This window comes from Cherax quadricarinatus, chromosome 16 (genome assembly GCF_038502225.1).
Source record: "Cherax quadricarinatus isolate ZL_2023a chromosome 16, ASM3850222v1, whole genome shotgun sequence".
Lineage (NCBI taxonomy): Eukaryota > Metazoa > Arthropoda > Malacostraca > Decapoda > Parastacidae > Cherax > Cherax quadricarinatus.
In genome coordinates, this window is record NC_091307.1 from 32,400,924 (window position 1) to 32,422,879 (window position 21,956).

The window sequence follows — 21,956 nt, forward strand, 5'->3', positions numbered from 1 at the left end:
TGAGCTCCGCAGAGAATATGGAAAACTAATTTAGTAACTTAGCACAATAAGACTAATGAGTACTCCTCACTAGGTATAGTTGACCAATCAGATCTCTTGCTCAATGATTATAACAGAGTGATTAGAATACCTGCTCGCCGAGTACCTAAATACAGTAAGCCAAACGAAATTCCTGCTCACCGAGTACAAAATACACCAGTCCAGTCAAATGAGTGGCTCTGGTAAAGAATGTTTTCGAGTTAACAGTGTTGAGAACGTGAAACAAAACACGTGTGCTGCTAAGAGATTTACTGAGATGCATCTCTCGGGAAGCCTTTCAATCCAATGGATTGGATAACCTTCCCTTCGAGTAAGGTATCCTCAGTAAATATCCTTGCACTACACATGTCTAATTTTGCACTTACACAAAAGCAAATGGCTGACAGTGAAAAAAATATGCAATTATACATACATTTTCTACGACGAGTAGACATCACATCATTGTCTTACCTGAAAACAACAAAAAAGATGTTAGTATGAACTCAGTTATTTGAATGTTTATGCATTGTCAAGAACAATAGTGAGAAGAAAGATATTAATAAACAAAAGAGTTAGGAACAAATAAAAGACAGGAAGGTAAGATGACAGTTGAAATCATATAACATAGAAGGCCAAAGCAACAATTGTTACTCCAGTATTACAGAAGTTTGATGAGAAAAAGGTGCAAAGGATGAAGTAAGATGAATGGTTATGACGGAGAGGTATGCGAAGTTTAGCAGAAGAGTCAATGTGTCCGTGGAAGAATGTGGTGGTTACCTGAAAACAGGGCAGTGAAAATACACAAACAAGATTAGGAAAATAAACACAACAAAAGAAGTAAGGAAACTGCAAAAGGAACTTCACTTAACATCAACATAGAGACAGGAAAACATATTTCTACGGGTACTCAAAGAAACAGAACCAGAAGAGTCCTGGAGCCGGGTCGGTCCAGTTAACCGGAATCATTTATTAACTGTAATTAAAGTGCCAAACCGTTTGTTGACGCTCATCAAGCATTTAATATTCAGTAGAACAAATCATTAAATATAGAAGAAATGAAATAATTGAAGGATGGAAATGTGAGAAATCACAGGAGTGAAAGAAATAAAGCAATCTGAAAACATGAAAAAAAAAATATTTGGGAAAGATGATTGAGTGTTGTGAAATGTATTGACAAGAATTTATAGAAATAAAACATTATTACAAGCAGTCGTAGCACTAGAATCCTGTTATTCTCATTCTAAAGTAATTGAAATTTTAAACATACAGGATATGTGAAATAAATTGTTATAATTCTGTTAAATGCTCACCCAAGACTTCCAGGTTGAAATAGATCCAATCGTTGGTATTGATATATTTACACTGCTGTCTTAACTACAAACTTTATCAGACCTGTGTTAAGAAACTGTGGATACACCTCTCAGAAGAACCACTTTGTGAATCAAAAACGAAGATCTTTAACGCATCGCTCCATATTGCACAGCTGCCAGAAAATTTTAAATGATCAATGAGGTCTCTGTATATATAATTAGGGCAAACTGAAGACATTAAACTATAAGCCAGTATCAGTGACACGCGTATTAAAGTTTTGAAGAAAATGGTAAGTAGAGGAGTGTTGGTTGATCTGACGAAGAGAGGATTTATTAGAGTGAATCAGGATGAGAAATGTTGCCCTACAAACTTAATGGGGTTTCATGTCAGTCACCGAAATAACATAATCAAGGCAGGGATGGGTAGACTGTATAAAAGAATGCAATATGGCTTCCTACCAGAGTCAAATCTACCAACTGCAGAAGTAGAAACTGGAATTCAGTCCAAATAAAACTAAAGTTATACAGATTACAAACGAAGACCAGAGACAGTGTAATATATAGAAGCTGCAAATAAAATCAGAAGAAAACGGTGCATTAATAGGATAATATCACACAGGTTAACTGGGTACACCTGCAGTCACATCACTAGAACAGAGCTGTGGGACTTCCATCTACTGAAAGTATTATAACTCGGAGACCTGTTATTTGCTTCAGCTTATGCTAACACTGGAGGTGGGAAATGAGGGCAGGATGGGAGTTGGGTTAAGGGAGGGAGGGAGGGAAAAGAGTAAGGTTAATATGATAATAACATAATATATTTATTACAAGTACATGTACAAGGTATACAGGCCTAGCTGACATCAATGACATACTACTATATAGAAAGCCCCTTGTTATGCTGAGCATTTCGGGCAAATTAGGTCAGTTTTGTCCCAGGATGCGACCCACACCAGTCGACTAACTCCCAGGTACCCATTTTACTGGTGGGTGACCAGGGACAGCAGATGTCTTATGGAAATACGTTTCTAATGTTTTCCACTCGTACCGGAGGAGATTCGATCTCCGGACCTCAGTTTGACAGATGAGTGCGTAGCGATCGAGCTACGGGACACCTTTAGCTAATGGAAAGAAGGGAAAAAGAGTGAGTAATGGTAGGAGCATCAGGTGAGGTATGGTAGTGTGATTAATGGAGGGAGATGGAGAAAGGGGATAATTGGGTGAAGGATGGGTGTGAAGATAATATAGCGAGTGGGAAGGAAATGGCATGGGATGACAGATAGTTGTGAAGGGTAATGGGATACAAGTGGAGAAAGGGGCCTGGGTGTGAGGGATAGAAGTGAAGATAATGGAGAGAGATGAGCAAAAAAAGAACCTGGGGTGAGGAATTGCTGTGAAGGTTAAGGAACAGGATGTGAGAGGGAAACGTCCCGGGAGGCTAGGTAGCGGAGGCTGGAGAGGTCATCTTGTTTAATATGCACGACGGAATCACTGGAGGCTGGAAAGATGTAAAGAAACAACGAAAGAGGATGTGGAGGAGGGAAGGGAAAAGAGATGGGGAGAGGAAGAGGTGGATAAGGTGGAAAAGGCAGATAAGGAGGAAATGATGAATAGGGAAAGAAAAAGAAGGACAGGAAGAGGTAGAGGGAAGAAGAGGAAGTGGTCGAATTAGAGGTGGAGGGAAGAAAGAGGTGGAGAGGAAGACGAAGGTGGAGTAGGAGATGGAGGTGGAGCGATGGGAAGGAAGAGCTGGAGGGAGAAAAATGTGAAAGATAAATGGGGCAGGAAGAAAGAGACGAGAGGAAGAGCAGGAGATAAGAGGTTCAAAGGAAAAATTAAATGTAGAGGGAAGAAATGTGGGAGGAGAAGGTGGAGAAAGGGAAGCAAGAGACGGAGGATAGAGGGGAGAGAAGGCGGAGGAAGAGGAAGAGCGATAGAGGAAACGAAGAGAACGGAGACGAGAGAAAGAAGTAGGAGAGGAAAAAATGGTGGGGAGGAAGAGGTAGTGGAGAGGAAGAGATGGCGGGGAGGAAGAGGTGGTGGGGAGGAAGAGGTGGTGGGGAGGAAGAGGTGATGGGTCAAGAAAAGAACGAGGAAAAAGAGAGGGAAACGAAGAGGTGGAAGATGAGAAGGAGAGAGCGAGGTGAAAGGAAGAGAAAAAGACGGCAAAAGATAAGAGACATATGTGTGGAAGAGGTGGAGGAATGGGAAGAGGATAGGAAGTGAAGGACAGACAGAAAAGGAAAGAAAAGGGGAAACCCAGAATCTGAGGAAAAGGGAAAAAACAAACAAAGAATAGGAAGAGGAAAATAATCGGTATAAAAAAAAGAGAAAAAGGCAAAGGAAAGGTGTAAGAAGAAAAACCTAAGCACCAAATATAATCAGAAGAGAAGAAAAAGAGGAAATTAGAAAAATATGAACAAACGAAGTTGTACAAGAGGAGACGGAACCACAAAGTTTGATAAAACTAACATAGAGCAGAGAGAATGAATGTGCACAAGAGGACAAGAAAATGTGTAAATTTCGTAGCTGCCTTAAGTAATTCTTGGCCACTCGATTACTTCTAGTTGTTATTGCGTTGAGGTGGTGAGTGAGTGGGTTTCACCAGAACTGAGATGAATACTTGATACTGCCTCACAATTACACACACACACACACACAGACACACACACACACACACACATAAACAACAACAAGAGATTCAAAGAAGTGTTCACAGAGGAGACAGAAGGGGCTTCAGAAAGACGGAGAGGTGGGGCACACCACCAAGTGCTGGACACAGTACACACAACCGAGGAAGAAGTGAAGAGGCTTCTGAGTGAGCTAGATACCTCAAAGACAATGGGGCCGGATAACATCTCTCCATGGGTCCTGAGAGAGGGAGCAGAGGCGCTATGTGTAATCCTAACAACAATATTCAATACATATATCAATAAAGGTAGATTGCCTGAAGCAGGGAAGACAGCAAATGTAGTCCCAATCTTTAAAAAGGAGACAGACATGAAGCACTAAACTACAGACCAGTGTCACTGACATGCATAGCATGCAAAGTCATGGAGAAGATTATCAGGAGAAGAGTGGTGGAACACCTAGGAAGGAATGATCTCATCAACAGCAGCCAACATGGTTTCAGGGACGGGAAATCCTGTGCCACAAACCTACTGGAGTTCTATGACATGGTGACAGCAGTAAGACAAGAGAGAGAGGGGTGGGTGGATTGGATTTTCTTGGACTGCAAGAAGGCGTTTGACACAGTTCCACACAAGAGATTAGTGCAAAAACTGGAGAACCAAGCAGGGATAACAGGGAAGGCACTACAATGAATCAGGGAATACTTGTCAGGAAGACAGCAGCGAGTCATGGTACGTGGCGAGGTGTCAGAGTGGGCACCTGTGACCAGCGGGGTCCCACAGGGGTCAATCCTAGGACCAGTGCTGTTTGTGGTATTTGTGGAGAAATTTTCTCCAGGAGGGGGGTATCAGCCCCCTTCAGCCCCTTTCAGCCCCTTTCAGCCCTGAGGCACCCAGCCCTCTCAGAAGGGGGCAAGCATCTTGTTTACTGCTACAGCAAGTAATTGATCCCAGATGCAGTACGAGTATACGACGTGGTCAAGCGACCGCAGCTCCTTGCAAGACTCCAGTGTTGCAAAGTGTAATTTAATAAAAGACAGTCCATCTCTTTCCTTAGCAGGACAATTAAGAAAAATCCTGCTCCCACTTCAATACCATGGTAAAGATAGTGTACATTGTTGTCTATGCTTAAGAAAGCAAGATTCAAGCATTCTACTTTGCTTTATAGTGGAAGTTTAGCAAGGAAGCAAAAGGTACTAGGTCAGCTTTTCCTTTATGTGCTAGGGGTAGTGACGGTGTAGGAGGCTGTGGCATCTTCAGATTACTTTAGTGTGTACAAAGTGTCTCAAAAACACAAACACTTACAGAGAAGAGTGTTCAGCTTCTCTAGTAAACAGATGGTGAATAAATGAACTAATGTTGATAAACAGCGTAACGAGTGTTGCAATCCAACAGAGTGTAGTGCGACATTCTTCAAAGAACACTACTCTTCAATCAACTCAATGGATATCCGTGTGTAACTATGGATCAGATACATATACCCAGGTAAGTGTTCTAACTCGTGATGTACTACTATTGACTGTGCAGTTGAGTCGAAGTTACGAGTTAGTCACTTATCATAAACCCCGGTGATAAGCGGACTTTTAAGTCCACACAAGTATGTAAGTCAGCCATCAGTGAATGAAATATGCTGACATAACACCCCCTAGGGGCAATTTATGGTTAACCTAATATTCATTTACAACCCGTTGTGAAGTGGATGTTACAACAATTCAAGACCTCGTCTGCAGGGGCGGCTGTGTGGACGATTTGTTGTCTTATCAGCTAAGTATTCCCTATATTTAATCAAACTTAGCTGGTAAACCACTTCTCAACATTTGTGAACGACATGACGGAAGGAATAGACTACGAAATGTCCCTGTTTGCAGATGACATAAAGTTGATGAGAAGAATTCATTCGATCGAAGACCAGGCAGAACTACAAAGGGCTCTGGACAGGCTGCAGACCTGGTCCAGCAATTGGCTCCTGGAGTTCAACCCCACCAAGTGCAAAGTCATGAAGATTGGGGAAGGGCAAAGAAGACCGCAGACGGAGAAGAGTCTAGGGGGCAAGAGACTACAAACCTTGCTCAAGGAAAAAGATCTTGGGGTGAGTATAACACCAGGCATATCTCCCGAAGCGGACATCAACCAAATAACTGCTCCAGCATATGGGAGCCTAGCAAACCTCAGAACAACATTCTGACATCTTAATAAGGAATCGTTCAGGACCCTGTACACCGTCTACGTTAGGCCCATATTATAGTATGCGGCACCAGTTTGGAACCCACACCTAGCCAAGCACGTAAAGAAACTAGAGAAAGTGCAAAGGTTTGCAACAAGACTAGTCCCAGAGATAAGAGGTACGTCCTACGAGGAGAGGTTAAGGGAAATCAACCTGACGACACTGGAGGACAGGAGAGATAGGGGGACATGATAACGACATACAAAATACTGAGAGGAACTGACAAGGTGGACAAAGACAGGATGTTCCAGAGATGGGACACAGTAACAAGGGGACACAGTTGGAAGTTGAAGACACAGATGAATCACAGGCACGTTAGGAAGTATATCTTCAGCCACAGAGTAGTCAGGAAGTGGAATACTTTGGGAAGCGATGTAGTGGAGGCAGGATCCATACATAGCTTTAAGCAGAGGTGTGATGAAGCTCACGGTTCAGGGAGAGTGACCTAGTAGCGACTGGTGAAGAGGCGGGGGCCAGGAGCTATGACTCGACCCCTGCAACCACAAATAGGTGAGTACAAGTAGGTGAGTACACACACACACATTATATATATATATATATATATATATATATATATATATATATATATATATATATATATATATATATATATATATATATATAATATATATATATATAATGTCGTGCCGAATAGGCAGAATTTGCGATCTTGGCTTAATTAAATAGCAACGCTCATCTTGCCATACAGGACAAGTGAAAATTTCTGTATGCAATAATTTCGCCAAAATCATCCTGAACCTAACGAAAAAAATATATTTCACTGTTTGTTTAGTATTAAATTATTGTCAACAAATCTAAATTATATTTAGTTGGGTTAGGCTAAAATAAATTGTTCTTGTTATAATAAGGTTAGGTAAGTTTTCTAAGATTCTTCTGGTGCAAAATTAAAAATTTTTACGTAAACAAGAGAAAACTTCAGAGCGGACTTAAGTCACCGACAACCAGTAGCTTTGCCCTGCCCATAAGGGTTATTCTGGCCACTTCAGCGAGTATATTAACAATCACTCTGTTACTTTAATCCTATTCTTGTCTTGGCGCCCTGCTATTCTGTGGTGGAACGGTTATACATCACTGCAATCACCACCCTGGGACCTCTAGTTCAAGGTGTTCCCATTATGATGAGCAGTGCCACTCCACCTCCTGTTTTTCTTCAGGATCTGATAGCCAGTTGGAAAGATGGTATCTGTTATCATTCCTGTGAGCTTGATTTCTGTGAAAGCTATGATGTCTGGTGATTCCTCTTTGATTCTTTCTTGCCACTCCTCCCATTTATTCATTATTCCCTCAGCGTTGGTGTACCATACCTTCAGTTTTCTCTACTACACTGTATTCTGGGGTTTTTGATGGGACTGGGGGCATGGGGACCTGGCAGGGTGCTATGGGATTCTACTACATGGGGGATGGGGGTGGGGGCTGTGGGTGTTGAGTGTGGTTTGCACTGGGATAGTATGTTTGGCTACGGGGTTCTGAGATTGGTTCTGTAGGTGATTACGCTTGTTGCTCCGCTCGACTCTGGTTGTCTTCTACTAACTCTAGCCTTGTCTCTCCTTTCCCTTTTCGTCTCTGTGTCCTCTCTCAGCTGCTGTCACTGTTCTCGTTCTGTCTTGGTCTAGGAACCCCCTCCGGTATGTCATTGATTCCTTTAGCTGTGGTTTCTCCTGCAAGGTCCTGTTCCGCACCATCTCTGTCTTGAAAATCAGTTTTATTAGCTCAATCATGTCCTTCTCTCCTGTTTGATATTTTCAATCTCGTTTTTATTTCCCCCGTCTTTAATGGTATGTCCTCCCTTCGTTATCCTGATGCCCATGAATGAAGACTGACCTCTCCCTCTCTTCCTCCCATTGCTTTTCCCTCCATATCTCTGGGTTCCGTTGATACACAGCTGTTGCCTAACCTATTATTTCCTGTATCTCCAGGTGGTCTAATTGCTCTTCTGCATGGGGCCTCCCACCTTCTCTATCTACACCTCCCCTACTGCTGTGCCTGTGACCGGTATCACGCCCCTTTCATTCTTCGACAATGTCTGGTGGCCTGATAGGGCCTCAGTGTAAGTCTTGTTCCCTTCCTTTCCTTTGGACCCCTCATTTAATATTGGTGTACCTGCTCCAGATGCAACATCCCCTCTGGTCATTATCCTTGTGTCTCGCTTCAGCATGTTTACTTCTTCTAGGGGCCTGCATAATATATAGTTATTTACTACAAATACATGTGCAAGGTATACAGGTTTTGCTGACATCAGTGGCATACTACTATATAGAAAGCCGCTTGTTATGCAGAGCATTTCGGGCAAATTAGGTCGGTTTTGTCCCAGGATGCGACCCACACCTGTCAATTAAAACCCGGGTACCCATTTTACTGATGGATGAACATAGACAACCGGTGTAAGGAAACACGCCCAATATTTTCACCCTTCACCGGGAATCGAACCCGGACCCCTCTCCGTGTGAAGTGAAAGCTTTTGCCGCCAGGCCACGGGGGACCTATCTTCTGCCCTTCAGCTGCAGTTAGATTACTTAACCTTAAAAGGTTACGGTTTGGGTGAGTATAGCCAGGACAGTTTCACATCTGCTTAAGGCACTGGTACGAGAAAATGTGATGGTAGGTGACCACTCCTCACATTCTATGGTCAGCAGTGTTGTAACTTTATCAATTAAGTAGCTTATAGGACTATCATTCTGCAAAAATTTAATGAATGATCCGGTTAAAGGATTTATTCCTGATGACGTGGTTGCTTTGACGTCACGCATTCCAGCAATTAGATAATTGTAATAATGTTGGTAGAATTACCGACAATATGTTTAGTAAAAGGACACAAATGCAAGTAATGTAACATTTTGTGGCAACGTTTCGCTCTCCAGGAGCTTTGTCAAGCCGTTACGACTTGACAAAGCTTCTGGAGAGCGAAACGTTGTAACTATAAAATATCACATTAGTTGCACTTGCGTCCTTTTACTTTACAATTAGATAATTATAAATCGCAAACACAAACACTCACCCCCCTTACACACACACACACACACACACACACACACACACACACACACACACACACACACACACACACACACACACACACACACACCTCACTCAAGGAAAAAGATCTTGGGGTGAGTATAATACCAGGCACATCTCCTGAGGCGCACATCAACCAAATAACTGCTGCAGCATATGGGCGCCTAGCAAACCTCAGAACAGCATTCCGACATCTTAATAAGGAATCGTTCAGGACCCTGTACACCGTGTACGTTAGGCCCATATTGGAGTGTGCGGCGCCAGTTTGGAACCCACACCTAGCCAAGCACGTAAAGAAACTAGAGAAAGTGCAAAGGTTTGCAACAAGACTAGTCCCAGAGCTAAGGGGTATGTCCGACGACCTGACAACACTGGAGGACAGTAGAGATAGGAGGGGGACATGATAACGACATATAAAATACTGAGAGGAATTGACAAGGTGGACAGAGACAGGATGTTCCAGAGATGGAACACAGCAACATTATTAAGAAAACAATCATAAAAGCAGATCCCTTCATATTCATAAGTATGATTATCGTCAATAAAATCATTAGCTAGATAACCCCAATCAAGATTAGACAGATGTTCCCTAAGTCCATTATAATCGGCAGAACGAAAATCAGGGATTTTTACTGTATTATCATTATTCTTGCATTCCCAATTAATGCTAAAAGTGATGGATTTTTGATCACTTGCGCCAAGCTCTTCAGTGATCTCCAGATTATTCACGAGTGTTTCCTTATTTGACAAGACTAGGTCTAGCAAATTATTACCCCTGGTAGGCTCAGTTACGCTCTGTTTCAGAAAACAGTCCTGAACTGTTTCCATAAAGTCACTGGACTCTAGATTACCTGTCAAAGAATTCCAGTCAATTTGACTAAAGTTAAAGTCCCTTACTATGACTATGTTACTGTGTCCAGAAGCCCTAACAATTTCGTCCCAAAGAAGTCTCCCTCTATCGTGATCCAAGCCTGGAGGTCGGTATATTACACCTAGAATTAGTTTTTCTTGACCCTCCACGAACTCTACCCAAACAGACTCTGTTACTGCTCAATCTATTTTTATACCTGTTTTTATGCAACAATTAATATTTTCTCGAACATACAATGCAACTCCTCCCCCCTTCCCATTACATCTATCCACGTTGAACAAATTAAATCCCTGAATATTACACTCAGCAGTCATATCCCGACTCTTTAAATCATACCACGTTTCAGTTAATGCAATGATATCAAAGTTCCCAGCACATGCTACCAAACGTAGTTCATTAATTTTATTTCTTGCACTTCGACTGTTAGCATAAAATACCATCATATGTTTTTTCTTCTGCACATTTTTCCTATTCATCTTTGCTTTTACACAATTTCTGAAATTATCATTACCCAGAGTTACTCCATGACAGTTACTATTAAGATTCTTAATATCAGACTATAAATCAATATATCCATACTCATTATTTATCATTTCTAAACCCATACCTCTAACTAATCCTAGTTTAAAGTCCTAATACCCCCCTCAACTGAGTTAGCAAGAAAACCCACACCTGCCCTGGATAAGTGAACCCCATCCCTGGCATACATGTCATTTCGGCCATAGAAGTTGTCCCAGTTGTCAATGAATGGTACTGCATTATTCTTACAGTGTTTATCCAGCCAACAATTAATACCAATTGCTCTGGACAACCATTCATTACCAACACCTCTTCTTGGCAAAATGCCACATATAACAGGGCACCCCCCCTTCTTCCTAATTATGTCTATAGCTGTCCTGAACTTTCTAACTAAATCCTCACTTCTACGCTTGCCTACATCATTGCCTCCAGCACTGAGGCAAATAATAAGACTGATCCCATTACCGTTCATGATGTTGTCAAGCCAGCTAACAATGTCCTCCATCCCAGCCCCAGGAAAGCAAACCCTCTGTCTCCTACTCCTGTCCTTCAAGCAGAATGCCCTATCCATGCATCTAACCTGGCTATCCCCAACAACAACAATATTCTTACCTTCCTTGTTGTCGTTCGTCGTGACGATCCCAGTAGTCGACTCACATTCGTTGGGTAGCACCGAGAATGCATTGGAGGTTTCCACAGGAGTTTCCACAGCAGTCTCTTTCTTCTTCATCGTTTCTGGCTTTCCATTCGTCTTCTTGATCGTCAACTTCGTCGTCCCCTCCTGTCCAGCCACTGACCACGATCCCTTCTTGACCTGAGGACTCGAAACAGGAGGACTACTACGAATCCTCTTGTTTTCCTCGGTCAGTCGCCGTATCTCCATCTTTGCTACCCTCAATTCTTCCTTAAGTTGCTGGTAAAGTTGCTCGATGGAGGGCATCTTGGTTCAGTCCACGGGGAGCACACAAGACACTTCTTCACAGAGTTAAGTACAGGTCACCACTCAAAGTACAGGTCACCAATGATTAAGTACAGGTCACCACGACCTTATTAATATCCCCTTTATTAATATCCATCTTCCACTTATACACTTCGATCATGTCTCCCCTCATTCTTCGTCTAACAAGTGAATGTAATTTAAGAGTCTTCAATCTTTCTTCATAAGGAAGATTTCTAATGCTATGTATTAACTTGGTCAGTCTACGCTGAATGTTTTCTAACGAATTTATGTGCATTCTGTAATATGGATACCAGAACTGAGCTGCATAATCAAGGTGAGGCCTTACTAATGATGTATAAAGCTGCAGTATAACCTCTGGACTTCTGTTGCTTACACTTCTTGATATAAATCCCAATAATCTAGTTGCCTTATTACGTATGCTTAGGCGTTGTTGTCTTGGTTTAAGGTTGCTGCTCACCATAACCCCCAAGTCCTTTTCGCAATCTGTATGGCTAAGTTCTACATTATTTAACTTGTAAGTGCTAGGGTTATGGACACTCCCGAGCTTCAGAACCTTGCATTTATCTACACTGAACTGCATCTGCCACTTTTCTGACCAAGAACAGAGATTGTCTAAATCCTCCTGAAGTTCCCTAACATCTACGTTTGAATCAATTATCCTACCTATCTTTGTGTCATCGGCGAATTTGTGACTTTGTAAATGGTCCACATCGGACCGAAACGTCGTTGTAAGCTTCTCTCTTTTATGTGCGGGTTATTTGTGTATCGTTCCAGTCACGGTATTGTGCCTTTTTTAGTTATTTATATCGCTAGTAATACCCTCATCAAGGTCATTGATATATATTATAAACAACAACGGGCCCAAGACTGATCCCTGTGGAACGCCACTTGTTACTGATCCCCACTCGGATTTAAGCCCATTTATGGACACACTCTGCTTCCTGTCTGTGAGCCATGACTCGATCCACGAAAGCACTTTTCCCCTAATGCCGTGAGCTGCCACTTTCTTTAACAGTCTTTGGTGCGGAACTCTATCAAGTGCCTTACTGAAATCTAAGTAAATAGTATCAAATTCTTTATTGTGATCAACAGCCTCAAAAGCTTTACTGAAGAAAGTTAATAAATTAGTTAGACAAGAACGGCCTCTCGTGAATCCATGCTGAGTATCATTAATCAAGCTATGCTTATCGAGATGGCTTCTTATAATCTCAGCTATAATTGACTCTGGTAATTTGCCTACAATTGAGGTCAGGCTTATTGGGTGGTAATTTGACGGTAACGACTTGTTCCCTGTTTAAAAATAGGAATTACATTAGCCATCTTCCACATATCAGACACTACACCTGTTTGAAGAGATAAATTAAAAATATTAGTTAATGGTTCACAGAGTTCCATTTTGCATTCCTTAAGAACCCTTGAAAAAAGCTCATCAGGACCCTGCGACTTATTTTGCTTCAGTCTGTCTATCTGCTTCACAACCATTTCACTAGCGACTGTGATGTTACATAATTTATCTTCTTCAGGCCCACTATAAAAAATTAATTACTGGAATACTGTTAGTGTCTTCCTGTGTAAAAACAGAGAGAAAATAATTGCTTAAAATCGAGCACATTTCATTCTCTTTGTCAGTAAGATGTCCATAGTTATTTTTAAAGGGACCTATCTTATCTCTAACTTTTGTTCTATAGACCTGGAAAAAACTTTTTGGGTTAGTTTTCGAATCCCTAGCAACTTTAATTTCATAGTCCCTTTTAGCTTTTCTTATCCCCTTTTTAATATCCCTCTTAATGTCAATATATTGACTCAAAAGATGACGCCTATAAATTCCCTTCTTATGCCCTAGTAGATATTTCAGCCTATTATTCATGTTGTTAGGTAAGATACATATGCAACAGTTAGGTATCTTTATTTCGAAACGTTTCGCCTACACAGTAGGCTTCTTCAGTCGAGTACAGAAAAGTTGATAGAAGCAGAAGAGACTTGAAGACGATGTAATCAGTCCATCACCCTTTAAATTTTGAGGTGGTCAGTCCCTCAGTCTGGAGAAGAGCATTGTTCTGTAGTCTGAAACAATATGGAGTTGAAGTGACAGGATGGAGCCTTATATAGCGCCAGGAGGCGAGACGTAGGTCACTAGTAGAAGTAAGAACACAGATGTTGGGAGGTCAGGTCTTCAAGTCTCTTCTGCTTCTATCAACTTTTCTGTACTCGACTGAAGAAGCCTACTGTGTAGGGGAAACGTTTCGGAATAAAGTTGTCTAACTGTTGCATATGTGTCTTACCTAACAACCTGTCGGTATTGTATACCATTTTGATGTTCATCTTGTCAGACACTGCAACACATGGCATCTTGGTACAGAAAACACCTTGGACAAGCTTTTCAAGTGAGAAGTGTTGGATCTGAGAGGGACATGACCTCTCAGTGGCTACAATCTCACTACTACTACTACTACTACTACTGCTACTACTACTCTGCATCTCTCCTTCCGACAGTATTTAAGTCTCCGCACTGTCGCTTGATCTTCAGATAGTTCCTGACTATGGAACTGAACTTCTCCAGGCCGAGGGACTGACAACCTCAAATTCTACGACTACAAGGGTGATGGACTGATTACATCGTCTTCACATCTCTACTGTTCCTGCCTACTTTCTGTATTCGACTGAAGAAGCCTACTGTGTAGGCGAAACGTTTCGGAATAAAGTTGTCTATCTGTTGCATATGTGTCTTACCTAACAACCTGTCGGTATTGTATACCATTTTGATGTTCATCTCATGGTATAGGAGGTAAAGTTCTAGCATGGATTGAGGCATGGCTTGCCAATAGAAAGCAGAGAGTTACCATTAATGGAGTGAAATCTGAATGGGGATTAGTCACTAGTGGCGTTCCACAAGGATCAGTTTTAGGCCCTCTCTTGTTCATAATTTACATTAATGACCTTGATGAAGGGATTACTAGTGACATGAGTAAGTTTGCTGATGATACAAAGATAGGCCGTATAAATTCACTCTGAGGAGGATATCAATGAACTCCAGGACGATTTGGACAAATTAATGTTTTGGTCTGAAAAATGGCAAATGAAGTTCAATGTGGATAAGTGTAAGGTACTTGCCCTTGGTAATGAAAATAACCCTCGATGCTATAATCTAGGTGAAGTAGAGCTTGATCATACAGAATGTGAAAAAGACTTGGGAGTCATAGTAAGCAGAAATCTAAAGCCAAGACAGCAGTGCCTTAGTGTGCGCAACAAGGCCAATAGATTACTTGGATTTATCTCAAGAAATATAATTAACAGAAGTATAAAAGTTATTTTACAGCTCTATACATCATTAGTGAGGCCTCATTTAGATTATGCTGCTCAGTTTTGGTCCCCTTACTACAGGATGGGCATAGACTCATTAGAGAACATGCAGAGAAGAATGACTAAAATGATTTACTGAGTAAGGAACCTCCCGTATGAAGATAGACTTAAAGCCTTAAATCTCCACTCTCTGGAGAGGCGTAGAATGAGGGGAGATATCATTGAAGTGTATAAGTGGATGACGGGCATAAACAAGGGAGACATTAATAAAGTACTGAGGGTGTCGAACCAGGTAAGAACCAGAAATAATGGATATAAGTTGGATAAATTTAGATTTAGAAAGGACATAGGTAAGTACTGGTTTTCTAACAGAGTTGTAGATGGAAATAAATGGTATAAAATACCGACACAATGGCAATATAAACACAAATGCAGTATAATGTGATCCTTTATTGACTACAGAAACTCAAGACTTATCGCCACATCAAAATGGTATACAATACCGACAGGTTGTTAGGTAAGACACATATGCAACAGTTAGACAACTTTATTCCGAAACGTTTCGCCTACACAGTAGGCTTCTTCAGTCGAATACAGAAAGTAGGCAGGAACAGTAGAGATGTGAAGACGATGTAATCAGTCCATCACCCTTAAAGTCGTAGAATTTGAGGTTGTCAGTCCCTCGGCCTGGAGAAGTTCAGTTCCATAGTCAGGAACTATCTGAAGATTAAGCGACAGTGCGGAGACTTAAATACTGTCGGAAGGAGAGGTGCAGGGTAGTAGTAGTAGTAGTAGTAGTAGTAGTAGTAGTAGTGAGAGGCAACTGAGAGGTCATGTCCCTCTCAGATCCAACCCTTCTCACTTGAAAAGCTTGTCCAAGGTGTTTTCTGTACCAAGATGCCACGTGTTGCAGTGTCTGACAAGATGAACATCAAAATGGTATACAATACCGACAGGTTGTTAGGTAAGACACATATGCAACAGTTAGACAACTTTATTCCGAAACGTTTCGCCTACACAGTAGGCTTCTTCAGTCGAATACAGAAAGTAGGCAGGAACAGTAGAGATGTGAAGACGATGTAATCAGTCCATCACCCTTAAAGTCGTAGAATTTGAGGTTGTCAGTCCCTCGGCCTGGAGAAGTTCAGTTCCATAGTCAGGAACTATCTGAAGATTAAGCGACAGTGCGGAGACTTAAATACTGTCGGAAGGAGAGGTGCAGGGTAGTAGTAGTAGTAGTAGTAGTAGTAGTAGTAGTAGTAGTAGTAGTAGTAGTAGTAGTGAGAGGCAACTGAGAGGTCATGTCCCTCTCAGATCCAACCCTTCTCACTTGAAAAGCTTGTCCAAGGTGTTTTCTGTACCAAGATGCCACGTGTTGCAGTGCGACTTAGCTCGAGTGGTGACGTGTGCTTACCTAACACATCGACGATCTCGCCTCTCTCGAAATTACCCCGTGTTGAGTAGTGCTTTGAGTAGTGCTTGCTGGACCTTCGTCTTCCTCTCCACCATCAGGATTGGTGCGTCGGTGGTTGCCGACCGAAGGGCAGGAAGCCTCTTGCTGCCTGAATTCTCTTCGCCTGTTGACTGCACGCCATACAGCCAGTCTCGCCACCACTCAGGATATACAGTGCTCCATCAAGCTACAGTTCACCTCCTCAGTGTCCTGCGCCAGGCAAGTACGTGTGTCTACTTACACGTACTTGCCTAGCTGAGTACTCTCACTTTTTGGCCGATTGTCACCTCCAATTACATCTTTTCGTAATTAGACGATGCCTTCGTTGCCTTCCACCTCCCACCCCCCTTCCACTCTCCCCCAACCTCCCACACCTGCCTCTGCTTCTACTAAATCCAATTCCTTCTCGCTAAACCTCAAATTTTCTAATCCTGATGCCACTATCTGTCCGGAAAATTTATTATATCAGATCACTGGTGCACCTCAACTTAAAGTCTTCAAAACCAACTCAGGCTTCAAACTCCTTCTTGACAAACATTCCTACGAAGCGTACACCTCAAGCGATACCAGACAAAAACTTCTCAACGCAGGCTTCACCATTATTTGGACTCCTGAGCACCGTGCCAAAAGCACAGTCATTGCTAAACACGTAGACTACTCTCTCCTGACAGCCTATGACACAGACAAAGAAGACTTAATAAAAGATATCAGTACTAAGAACAAAGTCTCTGTTGACGATATTTACAGACCAGAAAACTCTACCATTCTCAAAATACGCTGTTCTACTCCTGCTGACGCCTCTACACTCTTCAGTCAAGGAATCTTTGCCAAGACCATCCGCATTCCTCCAAACGCTCTCTTCACTCCGAACTTCCACCCAATCACACAATGTCTTAAATGCTACAAATTCGGCCACGACAAAAACACATGCACATCTACACAAGTCTGCTCCAGATGTTCAGCAACTGGCCACTTCTGGAATACTTGCAACCTCCCCCTTAAATGTTCTAACTGCGGCGGGTCACACACTGCAGTTGCAAATTCCTGCCCTTCTAGAAAGCACATTCTCTCCTCCCTCAGAGCAAACCAACCTCCCTCCCTACCCAACCCCTTCCCTGCTCCTCCCTCCCCTTCCTTACCTCCCTCCCCTTCCACACCTCCCTCCCCTACCCCCAATGCCTGGGCCTCCCCACGCACTTGGTCTACCTCTTCTACTCTACACACATCAAACACCAACACACAGACTACAAGCACTTCTCCTTCTACACCCACACTAGACTACAAAACTAACTGTCAACTTGCCACTGCTGCCCACTCTGCGATGGTAATCTCACAAGCTTACCAATCAGACTACTCACATGTCCTTAACCTAATCTTGTCTGCTAACAATCTTCCCTCTTTAATTATCCCTCCTTCCTGCTTCTCTTCCAAGCCTCCTACAACCTCTCCCTCCTTCCTCTCTCCCACCCCCCCACTTCCTACTCCCACCAGCTCTCCTCCTCCACTACCTCTCTTCACTACTTCTACACCTCCCACCAACACCCCTACTGCTACTGCTACGACCACCCCTCCCCCCACTTCCTTACCCACTTCATCCCCTTCCAAAGCTTCCACTTCCTCACAGCTTACCAAAACTTCCACTTCCTCTGCATCCACCTTCGCCCACTCCACCACAACCAAAACCTCATCCAGGTCCAACTCCACCTCCTCCAGACAAAATCCACTCAAACCTAAACCTACCCCAACTTCTAACGGACAGACCAAAGAACATAAAAACAGATCCATCTCTTCCTCCCCCTCCAGGAAACGGGTCCGTAGCACCTACAAACACACATCCACTGATGGCACCACTATCACGGGCTTTAATCCAAACTCCTCCCCCGACATTAACTTTGCTAAGACGAAACCATTAAATCACGTTTAAGGCGATTCAGTTCAACGTACGTTCTTACTTTACAATTAGACACCTACTGGCCGAGCTCCTTGAAGCAGAGAGGCCAGATATTGTTTTGCTAAACAGTACCTGCCTCAAAGCCCCTCAATGTATCCGCCATTATGGTTATACTGCACTACAGTCCCCCTATGATCCCCACGATGGGGTTGCCATCCTTGTCAATTCCAACATAAAACATGAATTTCTCCCAATCCCTTTTATTCACCAACACTGTCTTGCGGTCAGAATACACACCCACCTTGGCCCCTTTATCTTTTTCACCACCTATGCTCGCCCAAACACTACTCTCAACATACACGACCTCTCCTTAGTCTTCAACTACACCAACACACCAACTTACCTACTAGCTGACATGAATGCCAAACACACTGCCTTTCATCACACCAGTAACAACCAACTTGGTCACCAATTACTCAACTTCACAAACCATAAACACCTAATTCATCTTGGCCCAGACTTCAATACCTTCTTCAACCACACGGGCCAAGGCAAACCAGACATCATTCTGGCAAACCGAGCCAGCTCTCTATTTCAACATTACATCTCACCTGGCCCTATTACAGGCTCTGATCACATCCCAGTCATCTTACACATCTCCTCCAACCCTATCCTCATTCCAACCACACCTTCATTCTCCTACAAGAACGCTGACTGGGATGCTTTCAAACAACACATAGACAATATTAACCTCACCTATGACTACAACAACAAACCTATCTCTGACATCGATACTCAACTTGATCTCATCCAGGACACCATTACACAAGCAGCCAACATCGCAATACCAAAGAAAACTCACACCACTCGTTATTCCTTCAAACCGTCACTCAGAACAAGAAGACTAATTATCTGCTACCACAACCGCTTCCTCTACAACACACATAGATTTAATCAAGTCCGATTAGATCTCACTTACCTTAGAAACAACATTTTACACAGCCTAGACCAAGACCACAACAATCACTGGTCACGACTAATACAACAAGCGGACAGGCAGCGTGTTAAAAACACTAAAGCCTTCTGGAACTTTATCAAAAAAATCAGAGGCACTACTCCCACCAACAAATTCAAACACATCACCCACAACAACACACACATCTCAGACCCACAGGCTGCTACCAACATCTTCAAACACATCTGGGAGAACATCTTCCACGCTCACCCACCTCACCCTAACGTTATTCAACACATTCAGAACATAGAACACTGGAACACTGCACACACACAAGAAACAACACCAGACAGCCACATACATCTAGACACTCTTACCTCCTCCCAAGAACTCGACACTCCTTTCACCAACACAGACATTAAAACTCTCCTCAGACACCTTCCTCCAAAGGCTCCTGGTGCCTCTGGCCTAAACCATATTATCCTGAAACACCTTCCTGACTCTATCATTACTGCCTACACAAACCTCCTCAATGCCTCCCTTGCCTCTGGATACTTCCCTTCCCTCTTCAAAGCTGCTACTGCTATCCTCCTTCCTAAACCCAATAAAGACCACTCTGACCCTAGAAACTATCGCCCTATCAGCCTCCTCGAAACTTTAGGAAAACTCTTTGAAAAACTCATTAATCATCGCCTTCGCAGATACCTGGAACATAATTCTCTACTTTCAGATGGCCAGTTTGGCTTCAGAACACACAGATCCACACAGGATGCCATTAACATCATTCTCAACTACATCCACATAAACACAAAACAAAGAAACAGGACAGCCCTGGTTGCAAAAGACGTTGAAAAAGCTTTTGACACTGTGTGGCACGAGGGGCTCAAGTACAAACTCTGCACTAACTTCAACCTGCCTCTCAATACTCGTAAACTCCTCTGCAACTTCCTAGACGGCCGTACCATGAGAATCAAATTCCAAGGCTGTTACTCTGACTACTTCACACTAAATGCTGGAGTACCCCAGGGATCTGTCCTTTCCCCTACCCTCTACATTTTATACACTAACGACATTCCAACACCTATATACCACAACTCCATCACACTAGCCTATGCAGACGACATTACACAACTTATCACTCATGCCAATATAGATACACTCACACACAAAACACAAAATGAGGTTGACAGGATAGCCATCTGGGAACAAAAATGGAGGATCAAAACCAATGCAGCAAAATCCAGCATTACGTATTTTAACTACAGGAAACGTGATCCTCCATTACCTGTCGAACTCAGAACAGCTGACACCCGCACTTACTTCCCTATCACACAATCTGTCACTGTCCTTGGCGTTAATCTTGACTACCTTCTTCGTTTACACGGACACATTCACTCAAGGCATGCAATAGCTAGTAAGGCCCTTGCGGGCCTCTACAAGCTGAAACATGCCTCTCAACGCACCAAACTACACCTCTACAAATCCCTAATACGTCCTCTGATAACTTACTCTCCTCTAGCCCTCTCTCTTGCAGCAAAAACAAACTTACTTAAACTGCAGCGTGTCCAGAACAAGGCGCTGCGCTGGGTGCTTGATGTCAGATGGGAGGACTTCGCCACAAGCGAGTCTCTCCATGCCCAGTTAGACGTCCCTGCGCTGAATCTGTACTGGAAGAGGCTCAGTGACAGACAGATAGACAAACTTGAGACACGACATGACTACTGGACCTCTCTCCTTGACGAAGACATTCGCAGACCCACAAACCAACACAACCTTTTCTACTCCTTGCATGATCCTGCTCCTAACCCTACTTACAAATAACCTTGGATCCGCTGACAGGTACCTTCTAAGACAGGTACCATTCTCTGACCCACGTTCGCCTTAGCTTTTTTGGGTTAAGACATGACTCAGTTCTGCACTCCTCTCTAGCTCTAAAGGTCGCAAGTCCCTTACTCCCAGCTCACCCCACCGGAGTCCCAACAGAAGAACCGGAATTTCTCTTTTCAATATCTGTCCCACGATCGCCTTTGCTGCTGGGTTAAGCCCTGGCTCTATTTCTACGACTAAGAACACTCCTCTCCAGCACTATTCTTCGTCTGTCCCGTCTTCCCCGCTCATCCCATTTGGGATCTTACCTGAACTTTCGTTCGTTCGTTCGTTCTTGATCTTCATATTGTTTCAGACTATGGAACAATGCTCTTCTCCAGACTGAGGGACTGACCACCTCAAAACTTTAAGGGTGATGGACTGATTACATCGTCTTCAAGTATCTTCTGCTTCTATCAACTTTCTGTATTCGACTGAAGAAGCCTACTGTGTAGGCGAAACGTTTCAAAATAAAGATACCTAACTGTTGCATATGTGTCTTACCTAACAATCTGTCGGTATTTTATACCATTTTAATGTTCATTCTACGACTTTAAGGGTGATGGACTGATTACATCGTCTTCACATCTTTACTGTTCCTGCGTACATTCTGTATTCGACTGAAGAAGCCTACTGTGTAGGCGAAACGTTTCGGAATAAAGTTGTCTAACTGTTGCATATGTGTCTTACCTAACAACTGTCGAAGCGATCAAGCGACTTAGCTCGAGTGGTGACGTGTGCTTACCTAACACATCGACGATCTCGCCTCTCTCGAAATTACCCCGTGTTGAGTAGTGCTTTGAGTAGTGCTTGCTGGACCTTCGTCTTCCTCTCCACCATCAGGATTGGTGCGTCGGTGGTTGCCGACCGAAGGGCAGGAAGCCTCTTGCTGCCTGAATTCTCTTCGCCTGTTGACTGCACGCCA